Source organism: Microcaecilia unicolor, chromosome 12, assembly GCF_901765095.1.
Source record: "Microcaecilia unicolor chromosome 12, aMicUni1.1, whole genome shotgun sequence".
NCBI classification, from domain to species: domain Eukaryota; kingdom Metazoa; phylum Chordata; class Amphibia; order Gymnophiona; family Siphonopidae; genus Microcaecilia; species Microcaecilia unicolor.
Window position 1 is genome coordinate 20441955 of NC_044042.1, and position 24182 is coordinate 20466136.

Below are 24182 nucleotides of genomic sequence, written 5' to 3' on the forward strand. Positions count from 1 at the left end.
AAAAAAATGCCCTAAAAAAGTGCTGCGGTAAATGTAAGCTTAGCGCATGGGAAGGTCCTGTGTTAGCACACGCCAAGTCCAGATTTCAGCACACTTTACTAGAAGAGCCTCTAAATGGCTTTTTAAATATAAATTAGCTGAAAAATAAAAGTTTTAAGCCAGTGCAACCCTTTAACTTGGAGCATTATGAGGGGGAATTAATAGGAAAATGGTGCCTGGTGCCAAGAACTGAGCTAAAGCAAATTGAAAAGGGATATAAAATAGAGAGAAATCCCCAGGTGGCTGTGAATAAAGACCCATAGTTTATAATTTATATATATTTATGGATTTACTTATTGGGATTTATTAACCGCCTTTATGAAGAGATTTATTTATTCATTTGTGACATTTATATCCCACATTATCCCAAACAAGTTTGAGTTTGATGTGGCTTAAAATAAACGGTATAGGATACATAATAAAGAATAATACTTAAGAAAGTAATTTGTTGTAAGAATCCAATTTTGCAATACAATATCATAAACATACCGGGATAGCTATGGATGTTTAACACTTAGAAAATCTATTATGAGTGAGAAATTGTACGTGAAGCAAAGACAAAGTTCATGGTAAATAGAGTAATAACCAATTCAGGTAATAATTAGTTGTTTGAGATACGGTCGTTCTTTGTGAGGGTTTGTATGAATAGGAACGATTTGAGGATTTTGCGGAATCTAGTATATTCCTGTATATTTCTTATTTTGGGTGCTAAGGAGTTCCACCATTTGGTTCCTGGGTAAGTGAAGTCTGCAGGGTGGACAGTTTTGTAGATCACTTTTTTTTTTGCAATTTGGGAGGTGTAGCCTGAGATAGTTTCTTGCCTCATATTTAGTGTTTCTAAATATCACCCAAGGTACTGTACAACAGGTACAATGTAACATAAAACTTACAATTTCGTTAGCAGCATAACAAGAGTAAAATAACCAACTCAATTCGATAAATGAGGTAAACCAGAAGACAGTACATTGAAACCTAATAATTACAGTTTATTAGTATTTGTTAGATCAGAGCAGAGGTGTGTACAATAGTAACATTACAAAACCAGAAAAGAACTGCAATAAATAACAGGACAGCATTACTCTCATGCCAAAGAGAAAGGAAAGCTATGGGGAGGGAAACCCCCCCACTAGAGGGAGGTAGTTGGGGAAAGGTCTATTTCAACCCAGCAGACATCAACTAACATACTGCCTCTCCATTCCATATGCCTACTTAAATGGCCAAGTCCTGCTTAAAGGTTTTGAGAAGAAGATTGGCAGTAAGGACCAGCGTAAACACATATATCCAGAATTGTCTTACAACATTTGCTTGTTACTCTACTATCATGTTTCATCACTATCACAGTACCCAAGATCCTTATGTTATACTAAATGTATATTCTCCTATACATTTCCATCATTCATTATGTATTGTAAGCCACATTGAGCCTGCAAAGAGGTGGGAAAATGCAGGATACAAATGCAATAAATAATTACAGGAGACTAGGCTGTCATCTAGTCAGGTAGCAAAAAGCAGCTGCAAACAAAGCAAAATAGTAAGTCCTAGAGACACACAAACTCAAAGTACAGCAGTAGAAACAAAGTTTAATATTTAAAAGTATGTTGTCTAATTAGCTATTTTCATAGAACTGTAGGATGGTCATGATTGTAGAGTTTAATGATCGAATCTTGTAAGGGGGCAGCATAAGGCTTTGAATGTTTGCCTAGGCAGGGCATCTTGCACCAGAGCCCAGCTTTGGTTCCAAATGAAGTGGAGACTCAAAAGGAGCAGGAGGAAATCACCAGGTTAAAATAAAAAAAAAAAAAAAAGAAAAACCGTTTCATAACACCAGCGACTGAACTCCATAGGTTGCTTGAATCGTACAAACAGCCCCCTCAGTCAGGAACTCCTTGTTCGTCCTCCACATTTAAACTCTGGTATCAGCTTTGTCTCACTCTGTGGTTTGTGGTGTCAAGGTAGCACGGAGGAGCCCTATCTGAGGATCAACTGTTTTGATATACAGATGTTATGGTGCTTCAGACTCTGAGATGAGAATCTGCTGTGCTGACATCATTACTTTACACTGTGTGAATAAGGTGCAGTCACATGTCTGAGCAACCCTAGAAACAGATTCCACCAAGTCACAGATTGCTACACCCTTCAATTCCAGCGCTAACACATCAGATTACTAGGGTGGGAGAGGAGAATAGCTTCGCTTGAGCAATGTTATTTGTTTAGAAATAGAATTAATTGATTTGAAGCCATCTGCCTGTCGTCTGCTTTCTTGGTTTCTTTCTCATGCTACTACTTAACATTTCTAGAGCGCTACTAGGGTTACGCAGCGCTGTACAAATTAACAAATAAGGACAGTCCCTGCTCAGAAGAGCTTACAATCTAAAGGACGAAATGTCAAGTTGGGGTAGTTTAGATTTCCTGAGAGGAGGTGTAGTGATTAGGTGCCGAAGGCGACATTGAAGAGGTGGGATTTGAGCAATGATTTGAAGATGGGTAGGGAGGGGGCCCGGCGTATGGGCTCAGGGAGTTTCTTTCTCATGCCCCTTCCTATTGCTGGGGCAGGGGGAACCTTCCCAGGCATCCTATACGTGGAGCTGCCATTGTAAAAAGCATCGTTTTATGGACATGTTAAATGCCACAGCTCAGCTGAGTACTGAAAAAGTGAGCCACGCAAATCTGCATACAGTGTAGGTAGTGCATCGTGCAAATCCGCATCGTTCACATTCATTGAGAATATCCAGAAACCCGGTTGTCACGCGGTTCCCCGGGACAGTTTTGGGAGCCACTAACCTAGGGGGTCTGCTTCTCTTGCACTAGCCCCTGAATTCATCAGCGTCTCCAAAAACTGTAAGCATCGTGCGCTAAACAGGATAATATACAGTATCCGGAGATATTCAGATCGTGGCATTGTCTCGGGGGGGATAATTCAGCTCTGTCCAGTCGTTTCTTTGTATTTATTTGCATACATCCAAATTTCACAAATAGGGTTAAGGTGCGAATAGCCACAGGAAGGGCAGCAAATGAACACACACGTGCCATTCTGTGCACGAGAGACACTGTGGTGGGAAGTTGGCATAGAGCAGAAAGGTAACTCACGCGTAGCCACTCCAGCCACATTGCTCAACATCCTTTTGCCATTTGGCTGAAGGCTCAAGTGACTCGACTTGCCAGGAGTGTTGCAATGTTGAAATAAGGTATGACCTGGACTGTCTTAAAGGGGCGCTTTCAGCATGGTGAGTTTAGAAGTTAAGCTGAAAAGCATCCTTGCGTGGGCGCATATGGGACAATTTATGGGACAAGAGGCGTAAAAGAGGAAGTACCCGGATCTGGGGGCAATGCTGCCCTCCCCACCCCCACCCCTACCGTCCACCCAGCGGGTGGAGTGATTGTTCATACACGGCTCAGAGCGCTGTGGGTTTTTTTTTGGGAATTTGAAAAAGTTATAATCGCATAGCAGGATACAATATTGGGGCTATGTAACTTTGGAAGTCTAAGTGCTTTGAAAATACGCCTCAATGTCTCAGTATTGTTCTATGTGAGGTGCAGGAACGTATTTTAATATTTTCCTTTCGAAAATATACACTCCCCGTATTGCTCTGTCCAATGTTTTCTTTCATTTGGTTTCCTTAATTTTCCTTCTTTTAGTTCTGCTTTTGTACCTTTGTTGCCTATTTTCTTACTTGTATAACTTTTCCTCCCCCCTTCTCTATGACATCACGCATAAAACATTTTAAATATCCTACTGCGTTTTACTACAGTCTGCACAATTTTCAGCATTTTAGGACTCCATCCTCGCTTATCTTGCTGTCTCGGACCATGATCCATGTTATCGAGGCATATTTTCAAAGCACTTTGGGAGGCTAAGTGCTTTGAAAATGCATCTCCCAGTTCAATAGTATAGTAAACAAATATTCAGAAACTAGTTTTCCGCAACGCAGTTGACTAAAAATAAAGACTAAACGCTCCTCATATGATTAAATGCTATTATTTTATCTATTTAAGGAAGAAAGGGTGAGTCAGATTTTGTTAATGTAACGATTCTGAGCTTTCTTTTTTTGCTCGATCGATGTGATCATGAGTATGCTAATATGTTGGCCAGAAAAGTAAACTGAAATCTCTAGTTTTCAAACGGGTCCTGGAAGTTGAAGAGATAACAAGACTTCCTCTGCGTGCCACAGAAAGTGAGTATCTAGCTTAAATTTCAGTTCCTCTACGACTTCAAAATTCTACGCTCAATACTCCAATTTACTTGTAGCTGGGGGTACGTGGTGGGTGGTACAGCCATGTTTTTGAACTTGTAAAAAAGTTTCTCCTACTTCTGAAGGTGGAGAGCTACAGCTGCTGCTAGATTAGGAAACGCCTGATCCAATAACATGCCTGGAGCAAAAAGATCTGTCAGGGAGCTGCGAACACGCCTCTTCTTACACACAACAACAGACCGTCCCGGCACTACCTGCACCACTAGCCTCAGCATCACCCGGCCTCCCAATCGGAGGACAGATTTTTTATTTAAACCCTGCTCTCTCCCCCGCCACTGTAGAGTGGAAAAAGAAAAAGAAGCGGGCGGGGGGGCGGGAAGCTGGGCGGAGTCAGCGCTGTAGCCAGTCAGTGGAGAGGGCGTGCCTCCCCGGCTCCAAACTGAACGAGACTGACACGAGGGACGCCCAATAGCATCGTCGTCATTAGGGGGGGGTGTCCATCTGGAAGGGGGCGGGGCGAAGTCAGCGGCCGCCGCTGCCTGCCTGTTTCTCGGCCGGAGAGAGTCAGTCGGTGAAGAGCCGGGCTGGCGGTTGGAAGGGGTCAACGGTGCGGGTACGTGTGGCAGTTTAATTGCTCTTTTGTGAACGTGTTTGAGGGCGCGCGCTGGGTTTAATAAACAGACAGTTCGGGTAGGGAGAGAGAGAACGGGGAAAGGGAAACAGGTCCGGGGGGGGAGGGGGGGCGCGTAACGGCCAGATTGGGAGAAAAAAACCCTCCGAATAAACGACGCTGGTCATGAGAATATCCAGTGCGCTGTGGGACAACCTGTTTCCCCCTCCCCCCCAGAAGGGGCGGGGAAATGAGGCGCCCAAACCCCGAATAAATAAATGGCAATGAAAGCGGAGCGGCGGCGGCTCCTCCGAGTGACAGGTTGGTGTTTTCAATAGGAAGAGAGCGAATTTTAACCCTTAATAAACGCCCTGAAATAGTTTGCGCGGATAAACCCCGCTCTTTGAATTAAACGTGGAATGAAGGCGAAAGTGACGGGGGACTAGAGAGGTGACTGGGGGGGGGGGTTCAGGGCTTATTTAAAAAAAAAAAAAAAAAAAAAACAGTCTCTCCTTTAAACACCAATAAATGAAGAAAGAAAAGAAAAAAAAAAGGAAAGCCTGCCTCGTGCATGCCGAAAATATATTATTTCCGGAAAAGGAAAAAAGATTAATGCTAAAAGAGAAAATCTTCACTGGATCTGGCCCTGGGAATTTTAACTTTGGCTTTTCTCCCCCCCCCCCCCTTTTTTTTTTTTAGTAGGTAATAGATTTCTGTAAAGCGTTAGGGCTGGAGTTTTATGATTTGACTGAGAAAACTTGAGCCTGCAAAGAGGTTGGGGAAATGTGGGATACAAATGTAACAAATAAAAATGCGCTTTGCCAGTGAGTCGTGCTTGGACCCCTCTACCCTCAGCATCTCCCTAGAATCTTACGCGGTTAAAGTCAGAGAATGAAAGTTTAGGGGTTCAAAGGGACTGGAAGATGCCCTCACTGAATTTCCGTGTGGGGGCGTGTGCCCCCAATCTCTCCCACCCCCAGACAGGTAAAGTTCACATCTGTAGTTTTTATATTTAAACGTTTTTTATTGAAATTGCAAGAACATAAACGGTGCCATACAAGGTTCTGCATTTAACATTCATCAATCTTCAAACTAATTATACAATCATTAGTCAATAAACATGTATCATTTTTGCTTTTTTAAATACAACCTGTTTAATATTACTCTCATCAGATTAAACTTATCCAACCCCCACCCTCCCCCCAACCCCCCTCTTCTTCCCCCCCTCCCTCCCTCCCCCAGACCTGGAGATCTATTCAGTATAATCCATGGAATTATCCTTCATTTAAGAGTAAACTACGACCTCTATGGCTTAGACTTCGCAAATAAGGACCCCAAACAGGCAAGAACGTGACTCTCTTGTTCTTTGAGAGCCGAGATTCTCTAGCCTCCCAAGAAGCCAGCTGGTGCAATTGGTTTCTCCAGTGCCAATATGCTGGAGGATCTTTAATTGTCCAGTACTGTAATATACATTTCCTGGCCAGTAATCACATCTGTAGTTTTATCATAGCATTGGAAAAGCAACCAGTCCTGCTAAGGATGTGAACTTGGCACATCTGTGCGTTTTTAGGGGGAGGTATATAGCGTGCTATTAGGTCTCAGCATTTTTCAGTCCTCAGTGCTAAGAGGTTTCGGAGCATTCTGCCTCCTCAAGCAGTAAAGTTACTTTAAGGGGTGTCTGGCATTATAATTTTGCACGTGACATATTGATTATCTGTCAGCACAGTGGTTGAATGACTGGTATTTAAAACAATGTTGGAATTGCATTTGTTGAATGTTTTCTGGAGGTTTATGATTGCAGATTTTCAAATGAAATTAAATAACCTCATGGTCCATGAACATTGTATGAGTTTTGTATGACATACAGCGTCTTTCGTGCAACTGGATAAACATGGAGCTGCTGTGCTTTGAAAGATAGTCTACATATGCTGGTGATTGCAGTGGATGGCCCTTTTATGATTTGATGTTTGGAAAGATTTGTTGGAGTCCCTCCTATCTGTTGCCACTTCCTAATCAACTTAAAATGTAATTTGCTCATCAATCTGTGCTCTTTAGTCACAAAGTTTTCAGAACCAGATCAACTAAAACCTGCTTGAGTTTTGTAGGCATGCATGGAAAGGGTATTCAGTTTACTGCAATGGAACATTTATAGCATAGGAAGACTGAAGATGTGGTTTGTGCTTGAAGATGAGCAGAAGGATTTTATTCGTAAAGCCTGCTCGTACTTAGGAGATCTACCTGTGGGTGGAGTTTATGAAATAACAAGAGCCCATGAAATAGGGCAAGATGAAAATGGCTTGATTATGATTTATAATCATGGTTTGTGCCATTGCTGATTCGGTTTTCACTCATCTTTAATTCTGCTATATGTTTAACCTAACTTCTCAGGCCTGGGTGTATGCTTAACCTAATCTGCTCATTTGTGTACCTGTTGTTTTAACTGCAAACTATTGACAAAATTAAATATGTATAACATAATGATGTAAACCAGATGTGCTGCACTCAGACTGACACAGAATTTAAATAATTTTTTCTCCATTCCTATGTAATATTTTTAAAAAATTGTATGTCTTAAGTCTGTGTGATGATTCCACAACCTTACTTCCTCTTTGCTGCTTTTTAAAGGGTGGGCTTTTAATATTTAGAGGTATTAGATTTAAGTGCTCACAGAATTTGTGTACTCTAAATTTCCAGCGAATTATGGTTCAGCTACTGGCCTGGTTGGAAACAGCAGGCTACAACTTCCCTGAAACCAACTGGGTTGATATCAACATGGTTATGGTGATTGGGTACTATCTAGAAGGGCTACAGGGATTTGAAAAAAGATGTTTGGGAAAGGGTCTTACTACTTTTAGTAGCTGTTAAATTATTACAAAACTTGATGGCAAGACATTTATCTATTTTGTACAATTTAATATACCGCCATGCGCATAAAAGTTATGCATCAAGGCAGTTTACATTAAAAATTAAAATCATCCTAAAAAAAACCCCAAACCAAAACAGACCAATACAACACAAAACACATGGGGGAAAGGAGGCTGTTTGTATTAAGTATATCTCTACTGGTTCTCTACCATCCTGGGTAGATGAGCATACAAGAAGACCACAAAAACTGGCTTGATAAAGGTGTGATATTCTGCAAACACTCAAGATGGGACATAGTCTTAGATGTGACCCAAATTAACTTGGCATACTGGATAGGCCAATTTATCTTTGTGTCATGATTTACTGCGTTACTGTTTATGAAACTGTTTAGCCCCAAAAGGTTTATGAACTAATAAGTGAGCTGCCTAGTGCTACTGCTGGGAACTTCCATTTCTAAATGTAGCACTAGAGCAATGCTATAAAGCAGTGCTGCTCTACCTTCCAAAACCTTTTGGCATTGCACTTCGAAGAAGAGGACTGAAAAATTCTGTAACCTAGTGCATGCTAGATACCTTCCACCTGACCAGTTGGGTTTTCAGGACTGGCAAAGTGAATATGCATAAGAGAGATTTGCATACAATGTGTCTCCGGTATAAACACATTTATCTCATGCATACTTATTGCGGTAACCCTAATAAACACTGTCTTGGAGTGCTTCCAGGAGTTGGTTGCGAAGTACTGATTGTACCTTACTAGAGAGGGTGGGGGCAAAATCTACTGAAATAGCTTGGGAGTCTTCCTTAAGACAAATTAGCTCTTGATTCTAACCAGTTTCATTTGGAAATGTATCTAATCAAGCTATAGTCTACCTTTAAATTCTCAGTATGAGCTTTGCTACATGTTCTAGCTAGGCAGTAGTAGCATCAACATTTTGCGGAAACTTTTCTGCATTCATCAATACTGTGTTTTGGAATCGAGAACGGTTAATAAACCTTGAATTAACTACAGCCGGAAAGCCTGGAGCAGGCTGCAGGTGATAACTAAAGAGTGGCTTGGGAAGCAGAGTACAGCTTTTATTGAAGGAGCAGGCTTAGGTTTTGAAGTAACATTTTCTTGAACACCACCTGCAAAAAAAAAAAAAAAGATGCAGGGAATAATACTGGACATGTTCTAGTGAGGACCATGTAAGCAAATGCAGTCCCTTTTCATCCACTTAGGTCCTCAGTAAACATGTAAAGAGCGATTCTATATCCTGGGTGCTAAGAGTTTTATGTGCCCATTGCTCATTAAATGTTTAGTATATATGTGCTCTTTTACATCCGTAGTACTAGTATGCTGCCTAATCACTTTTCTGTAAATAGACAACTATATTGCATAGCATGTATTTGCAAAGGGGTTTGGACATGGGTGGGGCTCCCATTTATTTGTATAGTTTTCATAATACAGTAGGTTACGCACATCCCTTCCACATTTGTGTCTGCACTTATGTTACCTCTATGGCTGGTGTAAGTGTGGGTGCCTAAATGTTAAGTGTGTGAACAAAGGGTTATCCTAGGAGGAATAGCCTAGTGGTTAGTGAAGCGGACTTTGATCCTGGGGAACTGGGTTTGATTCCCACTGCTGCTCCTTGTGACTCTGGGCAAGTCACTTAACCCTCCATTGTTCCAGGTACAAAAAAAATAAGTACCTGTATATACTATGTAAACTGCTTTGAATGTAGTTGCAAGAAACCACAGAAAGGTGGTATATCAAGTCCCATTTCCTAGGCTCCTATTGCTCCCCCTTGGGATGCTTAGGCATCCCGAGTTATAGAATTGCCCCTAAGTGCAGATTGATTTCTTCCTTGCTCTCCAGTGGGCGGAGAAGCATCTGAGGCGATTTCAGCAGCTCACATAGCTGACATGAAGAATGAAGCAGACTTCCTCAGCTCAATGTCTGGATCCAGTTGAGTGGGAGCTGGAGGGGACAAGCTATGTAGAAGATTGTGAGTTGGTGGGGCCAGCCAACTACAGACCTAGTGGCCTCTGGGATAATGCCAAAGTTGGATCTTCAGCTGATCCAGCCATGGCCACTGGAGGAGCTGCTTTGTGTTCCCACTCTGGCCAGTGGTGGGATTGATAGTGTGCTGGATTGTGAGACACTGCTCCCTAGTCATTTTGATAGCACCAGGTATGCAGACATAGTGAGACTGTTAGTGGGGCAGCCCCTAAGGTTCACGGCTGCCGTCATCAGAGTTCAGCTCTCATGGAGGATCCTGCTCCCTTCTTGCTTATGGCATAGCCCTTGAGATGCAAAAACAATCATGCAAGGGATACTCTGTAGCAGTTGTTCTACCCTGTTGAAAGGCTGCAGAATATCTACTTCTCTGGTGTATATGAGTGTGTGGAGGCTGTTTTGAAGGTTGTGTAAGAGAATGGGGTGTGATCAGCTGCCAGGCAGAAGCTCCTGTGATTCTGGCCTTCATGCAAGAAGGATACAATTAGCTTTCTCAGTGGCAGACCATCCAGACATTACAAATTTTGATATTTTTTTTTGGGTGGGGGGTTGGAGTCCGGAGTTGGAGTCAAATGTTTGTGTCTTCCTCACAGGGTGGGGTGGTAATGCTGGGATCTGTCTTTGGCCCTTGTCCCCTCTTGGGCCCTTCATTTGAGCCACTGAAGGGAGCAATGGTTAAAGATGTTTCTGGTGGACATTTATTCAGCCAGGAGGGTGTTCAGCTTCAAGCTTTTGTGCAGAGGTCATTCTGTCCTTCTCAAGGAAGTCCAATGTTATTTCATACGGTTCTTTTCTTTCTACCCGCAGTTGAAACAAATCAGTCTTGCTTGCAGTGTTTTCAAAGGTAGACTGTAAAGGGCTCAAAGCTATCCACATCTTGGATGTTTGGAGTGTTCTGATTCACTATGTGGAGGTGACTAATTCCTTTTACAGGATAGATGCTATCTTTTTGCTGTTTGAAGGCCCAAGAAGGGGGAAGGTGACCTCAACGTTGGTGTGATCAGCGTACATGCTGCAGGGCATAGAGGTCCCAGGAGAGGTGGAGACCCATTCTGTGAGGGCCTAGACAACCTGGGTGGAAGCCAAAACTGTTTCTTTTCAGGATATTTGAAAGCGGAGGCTCAATCGTTGCTGCATTTTTTTGTGAAGCATTATAGATGGAGGAGAATTCATTTTGTGGGGGTGTTCTAGAGGGGTTAATGTTTTCCTCCTGCCTGGGATATTGAAGTTTTAGTACATCTCACTGATCTGGACTAGTCTAGCAGGAAGATAAGGAAGGTAAAATTTGGCCTTCCCTGCTAATTTCCTCTCCTTGATTCCCGCTAGATCAGTTCAGGACCTGCCCTGGAAGACTATAATCTTGGTTTCTAGTGATTAAGACACTATATTCTGAATGGGCTTGAAACTCACTTTGGGGGAACAAGATTTCTAAAAAAAAAAAAAAATGTCTATATTCTTTCTTGTTTGTTTCTGTTAAAAGATGGAGGTATTTCCTATAAGGTTTGACAAATATACTGACAGGCGAGTGGAATGCAGCAATCCTTATACTAATGTTGACATTGCTAAAAAATCAGTGTTCTCTGCCTCCATCTACTGGTTGGGGAGCAAAACCCACTATTCTGCTTCTCTGTTCATCAAGAGTCTGATCTCTCTCTTTGCTAGAAAAGAAGGGCTTATGCTGGCTGCTCTGCGCATGCCAGAGACGGCTTCATACACGTCCTTCACTCAAAAAAAAAAAAAAAAGACGTCCCTGATGAGCACTTGGATGTTTTTCCCTTCAGATTTTGTGATGGGCGCCCTTCTCTTGGACATGTTTTTCTTACATGCCCGAAATGACCACGCTGGAGAGAATCGGGGATTGGGATGTGCAAGGACATCCAAATCAAAACTATTTGGACGTCCCTTTCGATTATGCCCCTCCAGGTCTCTCTTAGCCAATCACAGTGCATTTAGCTGTCACTGGTGTCACTGACTCACTAAGGGTTTCAAAAACCAATCCATAAATTTGGAAGGTGGTGAGCTCTTCAGTCTCATTCTTTAATTCTGTGTTCTTTGATTACTTAATTCTTTAATGCCTTAATTTCTTACCTTGTGCATCTTTAAAAAAAACAAACCCTGCTTTTCTGAGGCAGAGGTCCGTGCGGGTCTCTTGTTGCCTCGGGGGTGTCACACTCAGGAGCCCGAATCCCTCCCCCCTTTCCCTCCCTAATGATTGTGGCTGTATTTATTATTCTATAATTAAAAACATTATAAGTCACAGAAAAGTTTCCTCAAGCTCTTCACAAGAAGAACTTTGGAGGTAGGGAGAGGCAGCCTTAAAAAAAAAAAAAAGCAATGGGACTGCCAGGTCTTCTGTTTTAAAACTGCAGTTTTTTCTAATCTGTTTCTTCAATTGAGCGGTGCAGCTCCCTTATTCTTCGCACCCTTGTTTTTGTTTTTAAAATCAGCTGTTTTCTTGTTGCTGTCATGTCGGAAAAGCTCCGCCGGTGCTCCGTCTGTCAGCTGCGGGGTTTGGGCGTGAGTGGGGTCTGCAAATTTTGTACTGCTGCTGAGGAGCAGGGTGCAGGTTCGGGCAGTTCGTCAGTGCTGGCTGTGGGGGGGGGTCCGCTTCGGGTGTTTCAGTGGTGGTCGCATCCCCCTCCCACCAGGAGCCAGTTTTGGCGGGAAATGCCGCCATTTTGAATCCCTCGTTGCAGATTGTTCTTCAGGCCCTTTTGACTACTTGGCCTACTGTTACCATTCAGCCGCCCGTTTTTTCTTCAGGTGAAGGAGGTTTTCCTCCTGAGTTTGTGGTACAAATGTACCAAGCCTTCCTGCTGCATAAGGCTGCTCCTGTAGACTTGCCAGAAAAAAGGTCTCTGATAGGGGCTTCTATGGCTAAGAAACGGGCTAGTTACCCTGCGGAGATGGAGCAGGGTTTTTCTTTTTTTTTTCCTGGTCAGGAAATGCCTTTCTTAGAGGAGGAGGCATGAGGAGCAGGTTGAGGAAGAGCTACAACAGGCAGCAGATGGGGAGGATTCTCTTCCGGTGGGCGAGGATTCCTCAGTGGTAAGAATTTTTCATAAGGATGATCTTCAGGAACTTCTCTCTCAGGTTTCTTCTACGTTGCATTTTGATGATCAGGATTTTCAGGTATCCGAGCCCAGAAAGGTGAATTTGCTGGTCAAGGGTATTCGCAAAGCAGGTAAGTCTTTTCCTATGCATCAAGATATTAGGGATATTATTCAAGCTCAGTGGGAGTTTCCTGATTCCGCTTTTCGTCTTGCTAGGTCTATGGTTAGGCTTTATCTGCTTCCAGATTCAGATAAGAACCTTTTACGCTCCCCTGTAGTGGATGCGGTAGTTTCCGCAGTTACTAAGAGAAACACTGTCCCGGCAGATGGTGGTACTGCCCTGCGAGATCCCCAGGACCGACATATTGAATCTTTGTTAAAGAATTCCTTTGAAGTTTCTGCCCTGGCAGTGCAAGCAGCAATTTGTGGGTCCTTGGTAGTGGGAGCTTGTTTCTGTTGGTCTGAGAGAGTTTTGGACCGTCCTTCAGATGATCTTTCCAATATTGATAATGAAGTGGCTAAGCTGGAAATGGGTTCAGCTTTTTTGGCAGATGCTCTTTATGATTTGCTTCGGGCTTCTTCTAAGTCTATGGCTCTTTCTGTGGCGGCCCGACATATGCTTTGGCTGCGTGGTTGGTCAGCGGATGCGGCCTCTAAGTCGAAGCTTAGTAAATTTCCCTTTAAAGGTTCTTTTCTGTTTGGAGAAGAATTAGATAAACTAGTGCAGGGGTAGGCAACTCCGGTCTTCAAGAGCCGCAGGCAGGTCAGGTTTTCAGGATATCCACAATGAATATGCAGGAGATAGATTTGCATACCATGGAGGCAGTGCTTGCAAATCTATCTCCTGCATATTCATTGTGGATATCCTGAAAACCTGACCTGCCTGCGGTTCTCGAGGACCGGAGTTGCCTACCCCTGAACTAGTGCATAGTCTAGGTGAGGCTAAAGTTCCTAGGTTACCGGAGGATCGTCCACGGAGTTCTGGTCGTGGTAATTTCTCAGGTCGTGGTAGAGGCCATGATTTTCGTCGTTTTCGGCCAGGCAGAGTTTTTCAAGAACAACGCTCCAGATTTTTCCAAAGGACTCAGTCCTTTTGTGGAGGTCGTAGAGGAGGTCAAGAAGCAGCAACTTCCCTTTCCTCCTCTTCCCGCTCTCAACAATGAAGGTTTGCGGGTCCAGCTTCTTGTACAAGTGGATGCTCGGCACAATTTCAAGAGAGGTGGGCCCAGATTACTTCGGACCGGTGGGTTTTAGAGGTTATTCGAGAAGGGGTACGCTTTAGAGTTTTCTCTCCCTTTGCCAGATGCTTTCCTAGAATCTCCATACCATTCTCGCAGCAAGGCCAGAGCCGTCAGGGATTCCCTCAGCAGGCTTCTGGACCTTCGAGCTATTTGTCCCGTTCCCTTGACGGAGCAGCATCAAGGCCGCTACTCCATTTACTTTCTTGTACCCAAGAAGGGAGGGCTCCTTTCGGCCAATTTTGGACCGCAAAGCGTTCAATCGAGCGTTCAAAGTTCCATACGGAGACTTTGAGGTCTGTCATTGTTGCGGTAAGTTCCGGGGAGTTCCTCACTTCTCTCGATCTTACAGAAGCCTATTTCCACATTCGTATTCGTCCTGCTCATCAGAGGTTTCTTCGTTTTGCAGTGCTGGGCCACCATTTTCAGTTTCGGGCTCTTCCCTTCGGGCTGGCAACTGCTGCTCGCACGTTTACCAAGGTCATGGTAGTGGTGGCGGTGGCTCTCAGAACGGAAGGCATTTTAGTCCATCCTTACTTAGACGATTGGTTGATCTGGGCAAAGTCGTACAACGAGAGTGTTCGGGTGACAGCTCGGGTAGTAGAATTGTTACAGACCCTAGGTTGGGTAGTCAATGTGCAGAAGAGCCATCTTCGGCCTTCTCGGTCATTGAAGTACAGTGGGGGAAATAAGTATTTGATCCCTTGCTGATTTTGTAAGTTTGCCCACTGACAAAGACATGAGCAGCCCATAATTGAAGGGTAGGTTATTGGTAACAGTGAGAGATAGCACATCACAAATTAAATCCGGAAAATCACATTGTGGAAAGTATATGAATTTATTTGCATTCTGCAGAGGGAAATAAGTATTTAATCCCTCTGGCAAACAAGACCTAATACTTGGTGGCAAAACCCTTGTTGGCAAGCACAGCGGTCAGACATCTTCTGTAGTTGATGATGAGGTTTGCACACATGTCAGGAGGAATTTTGGTCCACTCCTCTTTGCAGATCATCTCTAAATCATTAAGAGTTCTGGGCTGTCGCTTGGCAACTCGCAGCTTCAGCTCCCTCCATAAGTTTTCAATGGGATTAAGGTCTGGTGACTGGCTAGGCCACTCCATGACCCTAATGTGCTTCTTCCTGAGCCACTCCTTTGTTGCCTTGGCTGTATGTTTTGGGTCATTGTCGTGCTGGAAGACCCAGCCACGACCCATTTTTAAGGCCCTGGCGGAGGGAAGGAGGTTGTCACTCAGAATTGTACGGTACATGGCCCCATCCATTCTCCCATTGATGCGGTGAAGTAGTCCTGTGCCCTTAGCAGAGAAACACCCCCAAAACATAACATTTCCACCTCCATGCTTGACAGTGGGGACGGTGTTCTTTGGGTCATAGGCAGCATTTCTCTTCCTCCAAACACGGCGAGTTGAGTTCATGCCAAAGAGCTCAATTTTTGTCTCATCTGACCACTGCACCTTCTCCCAATCACTCTCGGCATCATCCAGGTGTTCACTGGCAAACTTCAGACGGGCCGTCACATGTGCCTTCCGGAGCAGGGGGACCTTGCGGGCACTGCAGGATTGCAATCCGTTATGTCATAATGTGTTACCAATGGTTTTCGTGGTGACAGTGGTCCCAGCTGCCTTGAGATCATTGACAAGTTCCCCCCTTGTAGTTGTAGGCTGATTTCTAACCTTCCTCATGATCAAGGATACCCCACGAGGTGAGATTTTGCGTGGAGCCCCAGATCTTTGTCGATTGACAGTCATTTTGTACTTCTTCCATTTTCTTACTATGGCACCAACAGTTGTCTCCTTCTCGCCCAGCGTCTTACTGATGGTTTTGTAGCCCATTCCAGCCTTGTGCAGGTGTATGATCTTGTCCCTGACATCCTTAGACAGCTCTTGGCCATTTTGTGGAGGTTAGAGTCTGACTGATTCACTGAGTCTGTGGACAGGTGTCTTTCATACAGGTGACCATTGCCGACAGCTGTCTGTCATGCAGGTAACGAGTTGATTTGGAGCATCTACCTGGTCTGTAGGGGCCAGATCTCTTACTGGTTGGTGGGGGATCAAATACTTATTTCCCTCTGCAGAATGCAAATAAATTCATATACTTTCCACAATGTGATTTTCTGGATTTAATTTGTGATGTGCTATCTCTCACTGTTACCAATAACCTACCCTTCAATTATGGGCTGCTCATGTCTTTGTCAGTGGGCAAACTTACAAAATCAGCAAGGGATCAAATACTTATTTCCCCCACTGTATCTGGGAGTCCTGTTCGACACAAAGCAAGGTCGGGTGTTTCTTCCACCGGCCTGTGTTCTCAAGTTGCAGACTCAGATTCATCAGTTTTTGCAGTCACAATCGCCGTCCGCGAGGGACTATCTTCAAGTTCTGGGTTCCATGGCGGCATCAATCAAGGTGGTTCCGTGGGCCAGAGCTCACATGAGAGCTCTTCAGTGGTCTCTGTTCTCGAGATGGTCATCCCAGACGGATTCTCTTCATCAACAGCAGCCACTTCCGCTCCAGGTTAAGACCAGTCTGCGATGGTGGCTTCGAGAGCCCAGTGTGACCAAAGGCATGCCTCTAGATCAGCCCAGATGGACTGTGCTGACGACAGATGCCAGTCTCCAAGGCTGGGGAGCTCACTGTCAAGGGCAGTTTGCTCAGGGTCTGTGGTCTCATCAGGAGACATTATGCTCCATCAACCTGTTGGAGACCAGAGCGATTCGTCTGGCGCTCCAAAGGTTTCTTCATCTTCTGAGAGGCCAGGCAGTACGAGTAATGTCAGACAATGCCACAGTGGTAGCATATATCAATCGATAAGGAGGCTGCCATTGGAGCGAGAGGCATCGCTGCTGCTTCAATGGGCAGAGATCCATCTGGTGGCTCTATCAGCGGCGCACGTGGCAGGGGTACAAAATGTTCATGCAGATTTTCTCAGTTGTCACATACTTGATCTCGGAGAGTGGTCGTTAAGTGAAGTGGCATTTCAGCTTCTGGTCGATCATTGGGGGTATCCCAGGATGGATCTGTTTGCCTCCGCCAGCAGTGCAAAACTTCCTCTCTTCTTCAGTCGTCGCAAGGATCCAAAAGCGCAGGGAGTGTACACTCTTCTTCAATCCTGGCCAGCCGGTCTAATGTATGCCTTTCCTCCATGGCCTCTGATAGGGTGTCTTCTTCAAAAGGTCGAGACGCACAGGGAATATCTGATTTTAGTGGCACCGAATTGGCCTCCAAGGCCGTGGTACGCCGATCTTCAACATCTTCTGCTGGATCTTCCCTTCAGGCTTCTAGTCATGCAAGATCTCTTGTCGCAGGGTCCGGTCTTTCATCCGGATCCAGATCGATTCTGTCTTACGGCCTGGCTCTTGGGCTAAACTGATTAAGAAAGGTTATTGCTACTATGCTTTGCTCTCGTCGCCGTTCTACTTCTTTGAATTATGTACGCACTTGGAGGATATTTGAGGACTGGTGTAAGGAGTTTTGACAAAGGCCTTGCTTTGGCTTCTCTTAAGGTGCACATTGCAGCCTTGGCTTGTTTTCATGGTCGTATCCAAGGGAAGTCTCTAGCTAGTTATCCGGATGTGGTGCGTTTTTTGAGGGGAGTTAATCTCCTTCGTCCTCCTTGCAATGTTCTTTTCCTCGTTGGGATCTGAATTTGTTGCTTACGGTTCTTACTAAGCCTCCTTTCGAGCCTTTGTCGTCATGTACTTTGAAGGACTTGACTCTGAAGACAGTATTTTTGGTGGCCGTTGCTTCGGCTAGGCGGGTTTCGGAGTTGCAAGCGTTGTCGTGTAGATCGCCGTTCTTGGAATTCTGTTCAGATCGGGTAGTGTTGCGGCCAGTCCCTTCTTTTCTCCCCAAGGTAGTAACTCAGTTTCCTCAGCAGGTAGTCTTGCCTGTATTAGGTTCTTTGTCTGGCTCGGAGGAGCAGCGGCTTTTGAAGTGTTTGAATGTCAAACGGGTGTTGAAACACTGTATTAACTCTACTGATGACTTCCGGCGATCTGATCATTTGTTCTGATTGGAGGTGCACGCAAGGGGTTCATGGCCTCTAAGCCCACTATTTCTCGGCTTAAAGAAATGATTGCTTCAGCTTATCTTCTTTCTGGGAAACCTGTCCCAGAACATGTTAAGGCTCACTCTACAAGAGGTCAGACAGCCTCTTGGGCACAGCTTTGTTTGGTGCCTCCAGAAGACATTTGTAGGGTGGCGACCTGGTCGTCTTTACATTCTTTTTCTAAGCACTACCGTTTAGATGTCCTCAGTCGTCGTCAGGTTGCTTTTGGAGTGCGCGTTTTGTCGGCGGGGCTGCTAGGGTCCCTCCCATAATTTCACTGCTTTGTTAATTCCCATCAGTCACATTCTGGGCTGGTCCAGAGGGACGCTAAGGAAGGGTAAATTAGACTTTACCTGCTAATTTGCTTTCCTCTAGTCCCTCCAGACCGGCCCAGATCCCTCCCTTTTAGATATGTGTGTTGAGATTTCTTTGTTTGGAGCTGTGTTGCTTGTTTGTTTTTTCTATTACAAAAAATTAAATATATTTTATTTATTTTATTTATTTTATTTATTGCATTTGTATCCCACGTTTTCCCACACATTTGCAGGCTCAAAGTGTCTTACATTTCTCCGCCATGGTATCGTCATGACAGACTAACATATACAATTGGTAATTACATAAGAACATGGAAACATAGTGTAAAAATCATCATGTATAGAGAGAATGTTATAGGAGTAACAGATAAAGCGGTAATACATTATAGTTCAAATGATGGATCGTTATGGTATGTTCTATTAAAGAGGTGGTTCTTCAAAGACTTCCAAAAGTTGATTAGGTCATGTATTTTTTTCAAAGCAGTTGGTAGTGCATTCCATAGCTGCGTACCTATGTAGGAAAAGCTGGATGCATGTGTCAGTTTATATTTTAGTCCTTTGCAGCTGGGGAAGTAGAGATTCAGGAGTGTACAAGATTATCTTTTAGAGTTTCTGGGTGGTAGATCTATGAGGTGTGACATACAGACCAGAGCATCTCCATGAATGATTTTGTGAATCAAGGTGCAGATCTTGAACGTGATGTGTTCTTTGACTGGGAGCCAATGCAGTTTTTCTCTAAGGGGTGTGGCACTTTCGTATTTTGTTTTACCAAATATGAGTCTGGCTGCAGTATTTTGGGCCATTTGAACTTTTTTGATGATTTGGTCTTTACAACCAGCGTATAGAGCATTGCAATAGTCTAGGTGACTTAACACCATTGACTGTACCAGGCTGCGAAATATATCTCTTGGGAAGAAAGGTTTCACTCTCTTAAGCTTCCACATTGAATGGAACATTTTCCTTGTAGTATTCTTCATGTGGTTTTCCAAAGTAAGATTTCGGTTGATGGTGACTCCAAGAATTTTCAGGCTTTCCGATACAGAAAGCACTGATCCCTTGTTCCTCAACTATGGTGACTAGAAGACTAAGAAAGATGTTAAAATATAAAAGTAGCAGAACACCACAGGGCAAGATAAAGGTGGGGGACACTGAAGAACTAGAAGAAATGGAAAAAATATAAACCTGTAAAAAAAGAACTACTGAAGGACCAGCCCAGCTGATCTGATCTTGGAGAGCTTTAAATGTGATCCTCACCCATCCTCCCTTTGTGCAAGGATCTCATCTTTCATCAGTCACTAGTAGAGCTGTTCCTCGCTTACCTCTCTTCCTCAGAAGCAAAGTTGCCAGGGCTGCGGGTTTCTCGCCCAAATGGGCTCCTTTCTGTGACTCGCTGTGGCTTTTTCACGCTGCGTGCGGGTTGTGGGATTTTGGGCGGCTTTTTTTGCCCTGCCGCGATTTTTTCGCCGGCCATGGTTTTTTCGCACTGCCACAGGTTGGCTGGTTTTCCCTCGGCCGCGGCCAATAGAAGCCCCATGGAGGCGGGCTTAATGACGTTTGTATGCAAATGACCTAATTAATATTTATTAATGGTCATTCATATGCAAATGACTTTGTGCTGGTTTTGGGGCGTGGAAACTTTTTTCCGTCTGGCAACACTGCTCAGAAGGCTTATTTCTTTCCCTCATATATCTTTAAACAGAAATGTTTCTTTTCCTGACTGCTTTTGGATAAGAAGGGCCTTTTTCTTGTTATTCAACAGTTGTCTTTGTCCTGTAAGCTTTGTTTCACATTACTTTTTTTTCTTTTGTTAAACTTCTGCAACGTTGCAGAGTTTTAAGTCTGTTGTCACACTGTGCCAAATTAAATATGCATGCACTACTTCCATTTTATTCATTGTGGGTATCCTGAAAACTGGCTGGGTTGGGAATCACTGCAGTATTCTGGAAAATTGTGTGGTATATATTTAGAAACTAAAAAAAATAAAAAATACGATCTACCAACCAAATAAGATCAATATATTTGGAATAAAAGATTGTAATATAGTCCTTCACTAATATTCAGTAACTTCTATTGTAGTTCAATAATGACTCAATCGAGTTCAACCATCTCAAATTCAAAAGATATATTGTTTATATTTTAACATTTATCTGCATACTGACATTCTGTTGATCCTCTCACTAGTGAATAAAAATAAATGTGAATATAAAGGAGGGGCTCATTATAGACCTAAAAATTTGATATTTCTCACATATGTTGTTCTCATTCCCTAGTTTTAAGTACTACAACACCACATCTCCCTGTTCCTTTCTAGTGACTAAAAATAACTAACTTCACCATCAAAAATGTGCAGTTGTCTGAAATAAAGGTCCTTTAACACTTCTGTGAAAATATTTTGTAATACTCAAAATGTAAGTCTAATATCGGTAGACAGGACTGTTTTATAAATCGTTTTCTTTCTTAGTTGCAGTTCCGACCACTAGTTTTGCCCGCATTGTTCCCTGAAGAAGCCTGTTATAAACTAGGAAACGAGAACAATGTATGTGAGAAATATCAATTTTGAGGTCTATTTTTAGCTCCTCCTTTACTTTCACATATTTCTTTTATCAGTAGTGAGAGGGATCAATAGAGAATGTTGGTATCCTGATATAAATTTTAAAATATAAATAAAAATATCTTTTGAACTTTAATTGTTGAACTCAATTGAGTCACTAATGAACTACAATAAAAATTAATGTTGGTGAAGGACTATATTACAACTTTTCACCAATGCCACCAGCATTTGTTCCTCTCTTTCACATCCACTCTAATCTTTCCTCTCCATACACATTTCTTTCTTTCCATCTAAATACTCTTCCTGGTTGGGGTGCCTCCAGGACTGGGTATGGAAACCACTACAGTAGTGGTTCCAACCTTGGTCCTGGAGGCATCCCAGCCAGTCAGGTTTTCAGGATATTCGCAATGAATATTGATGAGAGATCTGCATGTCCTGCCTCCTCTGCATGCAAATGTCTCTCATGAATATTTATTGTGGCTATCCTGAAAACCTGACTGGTTGGGGTGCCTCCAGGACTGGGTATGGAAACCACTACAGTAGTGGTTCCAACCTTGGTCCTGGAGGCATCCCAGCCAGTCAGGTTTTCAGGATATTCACAATGAATATTGATGAGAGATCTGCATGTCCTGCCTCCTCTGCATGCAAATGTCTGTCATGAATATTTATTGTGGCTATCCTGAAAACCTGACTGGCTGGGGTGCCTCCAGGACCAGGTTTGGGAACCACTGCACTACAGTAAGCATTGCCAAATCTTGCAGCTCACTATGGGACATTTAGTTTCCCCCTGCCTAATTTGATTTTTGGTCCTGGTGTGGCAGCAATATGGGATGGCATTTGCCACATCCATAGCAAAGCCTACAGTGGTGCACAAAAGTCTAGAATAGGTTGTTTGCGATGTGGAATTTCAGTACCTCGTTTAATTTCCATTTCTAAAATTTGTGCTTGTTTAGTGTTGATCTTTGTGGTATCCTGCACAATGATTCTGTAATGTTGTTTTAGTCATAAATGCATGTTACATATGCAAAATGGCGTTAAAACACAGATACTAATCTATACTTTGCAATTTCAGTGTGGCTCAGCAGCAATTCATATGTTGTGTACAGTGGCATGCCACAGGGATTGGTCCTTGGGCTGGCCCTTTTTAACATCTTTGTGCGTGATATTGCAGAATGACTGTCTGGTAAGGTTTGTCTCTTTGCGGATGACCAAACTCTGTAATAGGGTGGGCACCCCAGAGGGTGTGGATGGCATGAGGAAGGATCTAGCGAAGCTTGAAGACGACTGGTCTGAAAATAAAGATTTAATGCTAAGAAATGTACGGTCATGCACTTGGGTTACATTATTCCAAGGGAATGGTACAGTACAGGGGGTGAAATGCTTCTTTGTACGGAAGAAGAGATTGTGTCCGAAGACTTTAAGGTGGCCAAGCAGGTAGAAGGGTGATGGTCAAAGCCAGAAGGATGCTTGGGTGCATAAGGAGAGGGATGACCAGCAGAAAAAAAGGTGATAGTACCCTTGTATAAGTCTCTAGTGATGCCCCATTTGGAGTACTGCGTGCAATTCTTGAGACTGCACCTGCGAAAGGATATAAACAGGATGCAGTTGATCCAGAGGGCGGCTACCAAATTGGTAAATGGTCTCTGTCATAAAACATATGGGGAATGGCTCATGGACCTCAACGTGTATATGTTGGGAGAGAGGGGATATTATAGAGACATTTAAATACTTCAGTGGCATTAATGCATAGGAAGTGAGCCTTTTCCAAATGAAGGACAACTCTGGAATGAGAGGGTGTAGGATGAAGTTAAGAAAATACTGTTTCATGTAATATGGTGGATGCATGGAATGGCCTCCTGGTGGAGGTCATGGAGACTAGGACTGTGTCGGAATTTAAGCAAATGTGGGACAGGCACATGGGATCCCTTTTGGAAAGGAAGAGCTAGTGGTTAATGAGGAAGGGCAGACTGGATGGGCCATTTGGCCCTTATCTGCCATCATGTTTCTATGATAGTATACAATTAAAATAAAGATATTATATTTTTTTAAAATATGGCAAGAAGATGGCCATTTGGGTGTGTGTTTAGTAATGGTTAATAATTGGCAGATCAGCCTTTACATCATCCTGGTATTGAAAAAATGAACTTTAGAAGATGGTGACCACTTGATTCTGGGCTGCAGTGAGTGCTTCTGACTGCTCTCCGATGCAGGACGCTGCTTGGATATTTACTACTACTACTACTTATCATTTCTATAGCGCTACTAGACGTACGCAGCACTATACACTTGAACATGAGACAGTCCCTGCTCAACAGAGCTTACAATCTAATTAGGACAGACAAACGGGACAAACAAGAGCTAAGGGAATATTAAAGTGAGGATGATAAAATAAGGGTTCTGAACAAGTGAACAAGAGTTAGGAGTTAAAAGCAGCATCAAAAAGGTGAGCTTTTAGCTTAGATTTGAAGACGGCCAGAGATGGAGCTTGACGTACCGGCTCAGGAAGTCTATTCCAGGCATATGGTGCAGCAAGAAAAAAGGAACGGAGTCTGGAGTTAGCAGTGAAGGAGAAGGGTGCAGATAAGAGAGATTTACCCAGTGAACGGAGTTCCCGGGGAGGAATGTAGGGAGAGATGAGAGTGGAGAGGTATTGAGGAGCTGCAGAGTGAATGCACTTATAGGTCAATAAGAGGAGTTTGAACTGTATGCGGAAATGGATAGGAAGCCAGTGAAGTGACTTGAGGAGAGGGCTAATATGAGCATAACGACACTGGCGGAATATTAGTCGTGCAGCAGAATTTTGAAGAGATTGAAGAGGACAGAGATGGCTAAGTGGGAGACCTGTGAGAAGCAAGTTACAATAGTCTAAGTGAGAGGTGACAAGAGTGTGGATGAGGGTTCTGGTAGTGTGCTCAGAAAGGAAAGGGCGAATTTTGCTGATATTATAGAGAGAGAAACGACAGGTTTTAGCAGTCTGTTGAATATGTGCAGAGAAGGAGAGGGAGGAGTCGAAGATGACCCCAAGGTTACGAGCTGATGAGACAGGAAGCATGGGAGTGTTATCCACAGAAATAGAGAATGGGGGAGGCTATTTCATGCCACAAATTGATTGGATTCAGGTCTGGTGACGGGGTTGGCCAATTTCATCATCAACAACTGCGTTTGTTCGACGACATGGGGCATTGTCGTTCTGAAATATGTAGTCACCTGGAAAAAATTTCTCTACTGATCCTGCAATATCTTGATGTATTCCTTGGCATTTA

General features: G+C 43.6%; 1 protein-coding gene across 1 annotated transcript in view; it reads left to right on the top strand.

Moving 5' to 3' along the window:
* Nucleotides 1–4755: 4755 nt before the first annotated feature.
* The window catches only part of FKBP5 (FKBP prolyl isomerase 5), a 95274-nt gene continuing 75847 nt past the window's right edge, over nt 4756–24182 (top strand). The window contains 1 exon segment of the mRNA XM_030221271.1: nt 4756–4842. The gene's annotated coding sequence lies outside the window, so the exon portion shown is untranslated.